Here is an 11,119-nt window from a genome sequence, read left to right on the forward strand (position 1 = left end):
CTATTTCTACCTTCATGCTGCCCCTTCGATGTGAGAGCCAGGTAAAGCAGAAAAGCCCTGTGGGGTGGAGGCCTGAAAACATCTCCCTCCATAGGAAAAATGTACAGAGCAGGGACTGGGGGAGGAAGCAGTAAGGACTTTCCAAGGAGTGAATTCTTCTCTCTGCAAACAAGCAGCCAACATTCCATGAAGGCCACAAAACTTAGATAAAAGCCTTTCTCCACCTCAAGCATGTTTTTCTCTCAGCATCCATTTTTAATGTATTTATCTCTTTTTTTTTTCTTTAAGTGCAGCACTGGTGGGCATTGCCAGGACACTCAGATCCTTTCCTAAGCATCAGAACACGTGCTGAGCTTCAGAAATGCAGAGTTTTTCCCTAGAGTGAGACATATTTTCATTTACCTGAACGCTTGTGAGCAAAAGAAATTAGAAGGGAGGGTTTGCAAACAGCGTGCCTAGCTTGTCCTAAAACAGTATAAAGCTGCTTCTTCCAGAGCAATTTTCAATGCCATAGGGCATTTTTCTGTGGCATTTTTTCATACACGTGAAAATACTGTCCCATTGACCCTACTGCCCTCCCCTCCCTTTTGTTTACAGCCACCCACATACTGACTTTCACATATACATGAAATATATATACATATATGATTCTTTCACATCTACTTGCTGTCTAAAAACCTGCAAAAGCTGTCAAAAGATCTGATAACAGGGCACAATCAAATTACCCTGCTGTTACTCCACATATCCTGATGACTAATAAATAATAAAAGCCATTTGAGTAATATTTTATCTGGGACTCTTGGAAAACAGGAGCCTGTGAGACTCCTGGCTGTTCTTAATCATGGAGGTATTTCCAAAAGCTTGGTAAAGCAGGAGAAAATGAAAGGCTTCTTACTTATTAAATCATGGAATCAGAATGGCTTGGGTTGAGAGGGACCTTTAAAGGTCGTCTGGTTCCAACCCCTGGACGTGAGCTGGGACATCTTCAACTAGAACAGGTTGCTCAGAATTTGTCCAACCTGCTATTGATGTTTCCAGGGATGGGGCATCCACCACCTCTCTGACAGGTTGTAGTGGTTTAAGCCCAGCCAGCAGCAAGCCCCAGGGAACCACTGTCTCTGGTGGGACTGGAGAGAGAATTGGAAGGGCAAAAGTGAGAAAACCTGTGGCTTGAGATAAAGACAGTTTAATAGGAAAAGCACAAGCCATGCATGCAAGCAAAGCAAAATGAGGAATTAATCCACTGCTTCCCATGGGCAGGCAGGTGTTCAGCCATCTCCAGGAGAGCAGGGTTCCATCACACGTAATGGTTACTTGGGAAGACAAATGCCATCACTCCAAATGTTTCCCTACCTCCCTCTTCCCCACACTTTATATACTGAGCATGATTTCATATGGTCTGGAATACCACTTTGGTCAGTTGGGGTCACCTGTCTCGGCTGTGTCTCCTCCCAGCCTCCTGTGCACCCCCAGTCTCCTCGCCAGCGTGGCCATATGAGAAGCAGAAAAGGCTTTGGCTCTTTGTTACTGCTCAGCAACAACAAAAACATGTCTGTGTTATCAACATGTGTTCAGCACAAACTCAAAACACAGCCCCATGCGAGGAAAACCAACTATGAAGAAAATTAACTCTACCCCAGCCAAAACCAGCACACAAGTCTGTGCTTTTATTATACCAGGGACCCCAGAGCTGGATGCAGTGCTCTGGGTGGGTCTCAGCAGAGCGGAGCAGAGGGGCACAATCCCCTCCCTCCCCCGCTGCCCACGGGGCTCTGGATGCAGCCCAGGACACGTTTGGCTCTCTGGGCTGTGAGTGCCATGGCCGGGGCATGCCCAGCCTCTCACCCACAGCACCCCCAAGTCCTTCTGGGCAGGGCTGCTCTGGGTCTGTTCATCCCATGAACCAGGTGTAGCCCTAGCACTGGCTGTTGTTGAACCTCATGAGATTCTCATGGGCCCACTCCTTGAGCTTGTCCAGGTCCCTCTGGATGGCATCCCATTCCTACGTGTGTTTCATGGTCATCAGTTTGGCAATGGGGCCATTTGAGTCGTATTTCATTGGCATTGGAGGGGGTTGCTGAGCAAGACCCCAGGCTTTGAGGCTCTCTGTCAGCACTGACACCGGTTGCACCAGAGATGCTTTGCACACAGAGAGAAGGATGACAATGCTTTGCAGAGCTTTGGTGTACAGGGTACAGTGTACAGCCACCCAATAGAAAATACTAGTATGGGGGTAATGGAAGGCTTGAAGACTTGGAGGCTATTTTGGGGCCAGTGAATTTGCCTTTTATATAGACACAGATGAAAGAACAGCCCAGAAGATTGAAAAGTGCTCCTGTCAGTTGGGTTGACATTGAATTCTGTTCCTTCCAGGGCATTCGTCATACAGGTCTCAGACTGTGAAGACCATGAAGATATTGCACAAGCTTTCAGAGTCCAACCTTGCAGCTGGGTCTGCGTCAGCTGGGATGAGCTGTCCCTGCTTGGGGTATGTATTGCTTTGAATATTTTCCCCTTTTATCTCATTTTCCTGTGTCACAGGAACGAAAAAGGAAATTTGGAAATCCTCACTGCCAGGTCATGGTTTCCCTCTGCCCTCACTTTATCTCATGACCTTCAGGCTTGGTTTCTTGGCTTGAGAGCCAGCAGCTGCTGCTCTATCAAGGCACTGCACTCAGTGATTCCCCAGACACTGCCTTATCTGCTGGCTCCTGCTTGCACAGGTCCTGATAGGCACTATCTTCTGTCCCCACCTGCTGGGGGCCATGTGTCCCGTCTCCCCTGAACCTCCAGGACATGCTTTGCACAGCACAGCAGTGAGATCTTGGGGCAGATTCACACAGGTAGATAGCAAGCTTGTCATGGCCAACACCAAGTTTCAGTGCTGGGTGCTTCTCTGTTCTGGAGTCTACAAATAGCCCACAAGGACCCATCTATCCCAGAACTTCTCTTCATGCAAGTCCACCCTTGGAAGGGTATAAGGACAAATGATACTTCCCCAGAATATTTCCTCAACCTCCAGTATTTTTTTGTGACTCAGACTCCCTGAGTCACAAGTGTCCTTGTACATAATAGCCTTCAGTAAATTTTTCTCCCATTAATTTGTTCAGTTATTTTTGAAGGCAGATAAATTTTAAGCATTTGCAACATCCTGTGCCAAACAGCTGCCCAATCTAATGACCTGTTTGCGTGCAGAATCATTTCCTTGGGCTTGTTGTAATACTGCCACCTGATAGCTTTTTTGATGCCCTCATCCTCACAGTGCAGAAGATGATAAATGATCCTATTCTATCCAATCACACTCTGCCCCTTGTAACTTTGCAGGCTGTACTATAACCTTTCCTGTGTTGTCTTTGTTACAGAAGATTCCCAGCCTGCACAGCTGTTCCTCCTATGGACACAAAGACCTTACAGTGCTACGATCATCTGAAAATTGTTTCCCTTTTGTCTCCATTCCTTTCACAAAAAGCTCCATTAGTCTTGGCTATAACTCTACAGATTGTTTAAAAACAAACCAAAGGGAAATTCCCCAAAGTGAGATGCCCACCATCTGCCAGGTGACTTTAAATTGTTCCATGCCCATACTTTCTTCCCTGGATGTTGCTGCTGTCCTCAGACTGCAAGACCTGCTTCCTGTGGGATCTGTCTCTTTGTGTTTCCTCCCGCACCAGGTAGAGGGGAGGCAAAGGAAACCCCAAATGACAGTAGAGTCATTCACCTCCAGCATAAAACTTGGGTACAATAACCAGCCTGTGTCAGGAGAGAGGCTCATCTCCCAGGGGGCAAGGAAGCCTTTTGCCCATGGCTTAGTAACACACAGCAGGGCAGGATGGGGTATCAGAATGAGAATGTTCAGCTGGGAGACATGCCTGTCATCCCTGGGTTTTGGGACTTTTGGATCCACCTGAATGTTAGATAGCACAAAGCCTTCAGCTCTCTGTGCAGCCTTCAGCACCTCCAGGAGGCATGTGGCCTCATGCCATGTTCCCCTGACTCATCTTGGGGCGTGTCTCTCCATGGTGTCTAAGCCAGGTCAGGTGACTCCTACTCTTTGAGGCCAAACCAGGCTAAAGGTCAGCAAAGATTTGCCCAGATTCCTCAAAGCTGATGCCCAGTTTTTATTTTGGTGGAAGAACCCTCATGTAGACCTCAAAGGTGTTTTGACCTGAGCAGATGACAGCTCTGGCTCACAGACCAGCCTTGCAGGGGCTGTGGGGGCCAGGAAAGAGGGGTTCATCCTAGACCAAAGCCAGAGTGCTTCTCCTTTCCAGCCCAAAAGCACACTGTGGGGTGAGGCCACATGCTGGGGACTCATCTCTGTGCAAAAAGAAGATTCAACACCCACAGGGTAAGTCTTTTGCAAGGTGTTCCTGGAGCGGCAGAGCTTTGAAGCTGGTAGCACCATCTTAGGTGGAGCCTTGAGTGGCTGGTAATGTGGTTCAGAGTGCCTCACGATCTTCCTCCCCATGGTGGAAGACTTAGGTCTTTCTTCTCCTCCCAGATGAGCCACCAAATTCCACAAAACAGCTCTGAAACACCTGCATATGGAGGTGAGGCAGCCCCTGTGGGCTGAAAATCACTAACTAGGAGGGATGTGGCAGAGACACAGTCAACACTGTTGCTTAATCTCTGTTTTCATGAGAAGCAAAAGCAAAAGGGAGAACTGTGATGGAATTTCCTGAATGCCCTTCCTGATTTCCTGAATTTGTACTCCAGCAAAACCTTCCACTGCCTTGCCTCTGTTCCCCATCAGGTGAATGAGGATGTGACATACCTGTCTTGAAGAGTCATTGGAATGGGGGGGTTGGACCAAAGAATAAAAAAGGCCAGAGCTGTTAAATCTGAGTCAGGTGTGCTTGAATATTTCAATTAATCAAGTCATCATCATCATCATCATCATCATTGTCACCACCATAACCTCTGCTGATGTTGTCTCAGCAATATGCAAGTTGGGTTTGGATGAAAGGCGGGGAGGGCACTCACATTGCCAGGTGATTTGGCACTCAGAGGTCTAAGCTATAAATAAATAAAACTCACATTTACATGGTCCTGGCTCTCTCCACTGCCTGTTGTCTCAGGAGCTGCCCTGGAGACTGAATTTTTTTCTGTTGTGGTTGGGAAACAGAGCACTATTCTACTGCAGAGAGATTGCTGAGGGCTGCTTTGGTGGGACAGGCAAGGCAAACCACTCATCCCTGATAAAACATGACATGACTGCAAGAGAAAAGGGGGCAGAGCCTTGCCTTTCCTTCAGTGTCTCCGATGCAATTTTTAGAGACTGCAGGTTATTTTTTACTACCAGAAAAAAAAAAAAGAAAAGGGTTTCTCCTCCTTGTTGCTATGTGTAAAGCCAACCCGGCAACAGACAGGAAATAAGGTAAATGTGCTTTCTTGCCTGTTGCATAAAGCAAAGTGACCAGAGAATAGAAACAAGGTACACAGAACAATCTATGCAAAAGGCAAATTAGTAATTTAAGAGGAGGTAAAACACTGCTGGTACATTTCAAAGCATCTCAGCTTCCCATTAGTTCTTTCTGTGTAACTCAGATCACCACAGTTTTGAGATCAAGCTGCTAGAGACTGACTTTGGACAGACAAAATCAGTGTCTCCCTCTCTGCCCCGACATACACGTATGGATTGGTTAAGCCTTTCTTTTTTTTTTTTTTCTTTTTTTTTTTTTTCCCATCAGAAAGGGTGTCTAACACACCATCCCAGCATTTGACCCACCCAGGAAGGCTGTGGCTGTTGTACCATCCTGTGAACCTCGGCATTGCTCTTGTAAAGCCCTGAACTTGCTGCTTCTTCTGGTGCGGGAGGATGCAAAGTACTTTCTATATCCCAATGCAGATGGCTGAGACTTAATGAACCAGGTGAGACTTAGCAAACAATCATCCATCCAAGAAAGGAGTGATGATTGAGGCTCATTTTAATCAATGCAGCACTGTTTTACCTGGGCGGTCCCTGAGCACCGGGAGGGACCTGAGTATCCCTCTGACTCCATCCCACAGGCCTTGGACCTTTTATTTTTTGGCTGCCAGGAATGTGCTGGGTGTCTGCCTGAACCCTAGGGTGAAGCCCTCGAGGTTTTGTTTAAAACTTCAATGACTACAAACACCTGCTTTTCCCTATCCCTTTGCCCTGATGAAGTCCCCCACCTCTTGGCCACTGTGAAGATTGCTCAGTGGCTACGTGTTTCTACGATATGGCCATACTTGGGATGGACAGTCAAACATTATGGGAGCGTGTCATTAACCCGTGTAGCAGGTTATTTTTGGGAGCTACAAATGACTCTGTCATGTGTTAACACTTGAGAATTTGAAACACTTGAAAATATTTCAGAAACCAAAGGGAGGAACTATTTAATCCCACAATGAAATGCAGATTTACTGGAGTGGGACAGACCCCCTTCTCCGCAGAAGAAGCAAGAAAGTCCATCAAATCTTGGTGAAACTACCTGGCAGTGAGAAGTGCCATGTTGAGGTGCTATGACTGGGATGAGGTTTTGGGATACTCGGGAAAAAAAACCATGGGGTGGCCAGAGAGAATTAGGGGATGGATGAAAAAGTCTTGGGGGGGGAGCTCTGAGCAGGAGCTGGCTTTGCCTGCAGACACCTGCAGCTGATGCCAAGCTACAGGGTTGGGCCAAGGTTTTTGCTACAAGTTGAGCTCTCCCCAGCTGCCAGGGGAGCGAAGCACTTCCACAGCAGCGGTGTTTTCGGGAAGACCCCAGGAGGGGACAAGGTGGTGCGGGAGTTAAGCGGACAGAGCACAAGTCGGGATCAATGTGACCGCTAAACCTGCTCGGCAGCCGCATCGACCGCAGCCCCTTCCTGGCAGCTGCGCGTGATGCCGGCAGCATTCCTGAGGCTGGAGCCGAGGGAGCAGGGGGTGTGTGTACACAGGTGTGCGTGCGGGGGTGCACTCGTGCGCTTTGAGCTGTGCGCTGGAGGGCGTCACCGCCGTCGTCGGCTGAGGGCTGGAGGTGCTCAGGTGTTGCTCCCAGGAAAGACAGCATCGAGCGTGTGGTTCCGCATGCCCCCAGTGGTCCTTCTGCCAGCTCAGACGGTTCCAAAGCTGGAAGGATGTGCAGGAGGATGCCAGGCTGTAATCTAGCATCCCATTTGCGAACATCTTTGGCGGGCCAAAGGGGTTTCTGTCCCTTGAAAAGGAAACGAACCAAGAATCACATCTGAAAATCACCCCAAGGCTTTTCATTTTGCCAAGAGTAAAGAGACAGCGGGAAGCAGCAATCTCTTTATTCTTCTGAAACTCTTGGCTTTAGAGACACCAGCAATCACTGAGAGTGGTTCAACATCACCCCCAACCTTCCCTGCGTCCCAGGGTATAAAGGACAGCCCTGCTCCATCAGCACGGGTGAGCCAAGTGAGAAACAGATGGAAACAGAAATAACCCACTGTGGAGAGAAAAAACTCATCCCAGCCTGCTGATCCCACCAGTGCTGTTGTCTCATGGGAGATATTTGAGCTTGTCACCAGCTTGTTGCAGTGTGGGGCAGCAGGCTGTCTCCTCACGTGTGAGTTCCATTTACTTGGAGCGAAGGGATAGGGTGTGGGTTTTGCTTTCAGGCTGGTCATGAACTTTCTGCAGCTTGGGGTTAAATGTGTAGAACACAACATCAGAAATTTGGATGACTGGGACATCTAAGTGATGGTAGCCGGGGCCTGTGTCATGGCTCCTGCAGTGTGAGGTACATGTTTTAAAGGAAGCATGCGTCGCTGTTGCGCGCAGGGACGGTGAAAAATGACACAGATTCAGGTGAGAGAAGATATGGTCAAAGGCCAACCTTTTAATGCCAAAACCCCATCTTTTCATTGCATGGATCGCAAAAGAGAAATTACATGATTGGCCCATCAGTCAACCACCTACCAAGGTGATAGGCCAAGAGGTATAACCACCCATTTCAAAGTATTATTCTCAGTAAAACCAAAACATTCCACGATGTTCTCACAATAGCCCTGCAGGTGCAAATGTTTACCAGACAGCAAATGGGCAGACAGCTAGCTTGTGTGAGAATGGAGACTTTCACATGAGACAGTTAGAAGCGGAGAATTTTTTCTCTGCTAGCCTCCTCAGCATCTACAAGTATGTAAACTATTTTGTGGAGTTTTGCCATTTACAAGATGCCATTGTTGAATTTTGATGGCAGTGTCTGGATAGCAAGTGTTGGAGTGGGATTTTCCCAAAGGTGCACTGATGCCAGGTTGCCATCTGTCTGTGCCTCTTAGGAAAGCTGGAGCTCCAGAAGGTTGTGCTGAGAAGATGCTGGTACACAGTTTGGGGATGCTCACCATTGTTGAAAACCCACCCAGGAATGGCTTCACCTGAGTCGGAAAGTCCCAGATTTCTGGGGGCAGAGTCAGGGGAACATTCCTCCAATGCTCCAGGTGTTCCTGGGGAGCAAGGATGAAACAACAAGAAGCAGGAGCTCAGCAGTGGCTCTTTGGGCAAGGCGGGATAGGAGGAGGTGCATGATGCCTGCAAGGGCAGGCACATGGTGTGGAATGCAGTAATATTGTTTTTTTATTAATATTACTACTATTAGCATTGTAGGATTGGGTGTAATTAATGACTCACTATGTGCTGAAATACTTTATTAAATAACCTGTTCTGGGACAAGCATCAGTGGTCCTGTTCCTCACTGCAGAGCTGGCTGGGCTGCCCTGGGGTGACACATCCAGGAGCTGACCTGTCCTGTTCCCCCAGTCCCCTAAACTCCCCCTGGTGCCTCCAGAACAGACCCATAACTCTTTCTTCCACACCAGTTGGGCATTACAAGAACAGGAGGGATGCTGAGGGATTTGCACAATGGACACCCCAGCAACCCACCCTGGACCTGCCCCTGAGTGAGTCCCTCCTCCCCTGCTGCTCTCAGGCAACACGAGGATGTGTCCTTGGGGAGAGGGATGACCAAACTGGTTTGCCCAGCCTTCCTAAAAATCCTGCACAGGGCTGTAATTACCCTCACCTTAAAAAAGAGAGGAGCCTGACATTGCAGGTATGGCCATGGCACCCGCAGGTGTCTGCAGGGAATCACTGGGGGAGTGGAGCAGAGCTGAGTGTGGCAGTCCTGGCCCTGTCAGGAAGGGGGAAGAACAGGAGCTCCTCCAGCAAAGAAACTGGATTTTTTTTGGGAACAGGGAGGATAAATACCTCCAAAGTTAGGAGCTTATTCTTACTTGGTGGAGTCACTGAGGCTACACTCAGGAATTACTTGCAAAACTGGGCAGGAGTTAAATATCCACACTAACTGGAAGTCAGTTTTGGAAGCAACTTTGGAATGCAGGGGAGTGTGTGCACGGATGCAGACGGATGAAGGGGGTTTGTCTACCCAGCTCACGGTTCAGGGTTAAGCCTGAGCGATCTGACCTAGGCCACTGAGATAGAGGAAAAAGTGAATTGGAGGTTATTATCACCAAAAATCCTTTCCTGGGATGCTCTGGAGAGGGTTGGGGAAGTTGCTGCTGATGGCTAGGATCCAGAAAGGCTGTGATGCAGCAGCCAGGCAGGAGCTGCTATGAGCAGTAATGGGGACCAGAAGCCTCATGGCATACCTACAGCCACCACCTGCATCCCTGCCACAAGTGCTTGTGTGAGGGACATGCTCCCCAAATATTTGGCTCTCCAGACACTCTCCTTGGAAAGCAGGAACCAAATGCCCACCTGCAGGAGTCCTGGTAGCCTAGTTGACACAAGGCTGAGACCCCACTTCCAGATTTCACTGCGTGGAAGTCATTAAATATGAGGGAGGGATGTGAGGCTTGAGGGGCTCTTGGCAAGGATGCTGGTGGCCACCCCAGCCAAGCGGCAGGTCAGGTGCCAGCCTTTTTTGGGAACAGAAACCATGTGTTGAGCAGGAGCTTGGCACCTTGATTTCCCAGGCAGAGATACTGCAGTGTGTGGAAATGAGCTCTGCAGCTTGGCAGGACACAGCATTACTCTGCTTTCCCTGGCAGAGGGATGGGCGAGAGCCTGCCCTGCTCTGAGGCACGTCAGACACAGGAAGGACCTGCAGGGCAGAGTATCAGGTGCAAACATGCTCTGAACACAGCTTGTTTCCCACCCCCTGCCTCCAACAGAGCTTAACTTTTACCCCAAACCTGCTTGTTTTTCCCCCAACAGGCTACGAGCAGTGGCGTGATCTGGCTTAGGGGCCCTATGTGGGGGACAGATCTCAGCTTCACTGAGTTCTCTGAACTCCCACGTTTACCTTCAGGATGGATACGTGATCTACGCTATGTCTTAACATGCCTACACATTTGCTTTTGAAGAGATTCTGCTTGTAGTGTTCTCACAGCGCAGGAAAAAAGCTGTACTAAGTGTGGCCAGGGTTCAGGGAGAATTTGGATCTGGTGTGGAGATGACAGGGATGTTATGCTGCAGCAGTCTCTCTGGAGAAGGACGGTCCCACTGGAGACACAGCATCCCTGTTTCACGGTAGGGTGTAGAGAAGTGAATTAACTGACTACAGTTATGCAAAAGCCATCCAAAGAGCCAAAAAGAGAATTAAAATTACCTGGGTCCCAGATCTGTGTCCTCCTGTATAGGGACACACACGGGGTGGTCTTTTAAGTGCCCTGACAACCAAATCTAATCGGACCTGGTGTTCAGAGTTGCTTCTGCAACAAAGGGGATATTCCTCCCACTCCAGTAATCTGCACGTAGGGTGCCACAGGCTCCTGGTGTCCTTCCCAGTCCCTGCGGAAGCTGGCCAGGAGGATGCTAGCTCACGGTGCCCGCTCCTCCCGGCCAGAAGGGTTTTCCTGGCTCCCGGTGTCCGTTCCCGCCGGCCAGGCCGGCTCAGGCTCTCGGCCGGCCACGTTCAGAATGTCCACCCTGATTAAGCATCAGGTACTACAACCGGGCTCTGCGGCGCGCAGGCGGCCCCACGCTCGCCCGCCTGACGGCGAAAGTCCGTCACACGGCCCCAGGAGCCGCAGCTTTGGGGTGAAAGGCGGTGATTTCGGCAATCCCGCGGCCCACGCAGCCTGCCACCGGCGCCGCCATTGCAGCGGAAGCAGAGCGGCGCGGCGGACACGCCCCCGTGGGCGGGACGCGGGCGGCGGGGCCAATGGGAAGCGCCGCGCTGCCGGGCGCGGC

The 11,119-nt window shown here is 49.7% G+C and overlaps 2 long non-coding RNA genes across 2 annotated transcripts; one reads left to right on the top strand and one right to left on the bottom strand.

The window, feature by feature from the left end:
• The first annotated feature begins 4,099 nt into the window (after window positions 1–4,099).
• LOC109145822 lies at window positions 4,100–8,325 on the top strand. Its single transcript, XR_002047470.2, has 3 exons — window positions 4,100–4,348; window positions 5,691–5,871; window positions 8,248–8,325. It is a non-coding gene; the product is annotated as an uncharacterized LOC109145822 (long non-coding RNA).
• LOC109145821 lies at window positions 7,789–11,023 on the bottom strand. The gene is made up of 2 exons (XR_002047469.2): window positions 10,536–11,023; window positions 7,789–10,446 (listed from the first exon to the last, which is right to left on the bottom strand). It is a non-coding gene; the product is annotated as an uncharacterized LOC109145821 (long non-coding RNA).
• Between the last annotated feature and the right edge of the window lie 96 nt (window positions 11,024–11,119).

The sequence above is a fragment of the Corvus cornix genome, chromosome Z (assembly GCF_000738735.6).
Source record: "Corvus cornix cornix isolate S_Up_H32 chromosome Z, ASM73873v5, whole genome shotgun sequence".
In the NCBI taxonomy this organism is placed as follows: Eukaryota; Metazoa; Chordata; class Aves; order Passeriformes; family Corvidae; genus Corvus; species Corvus cornix.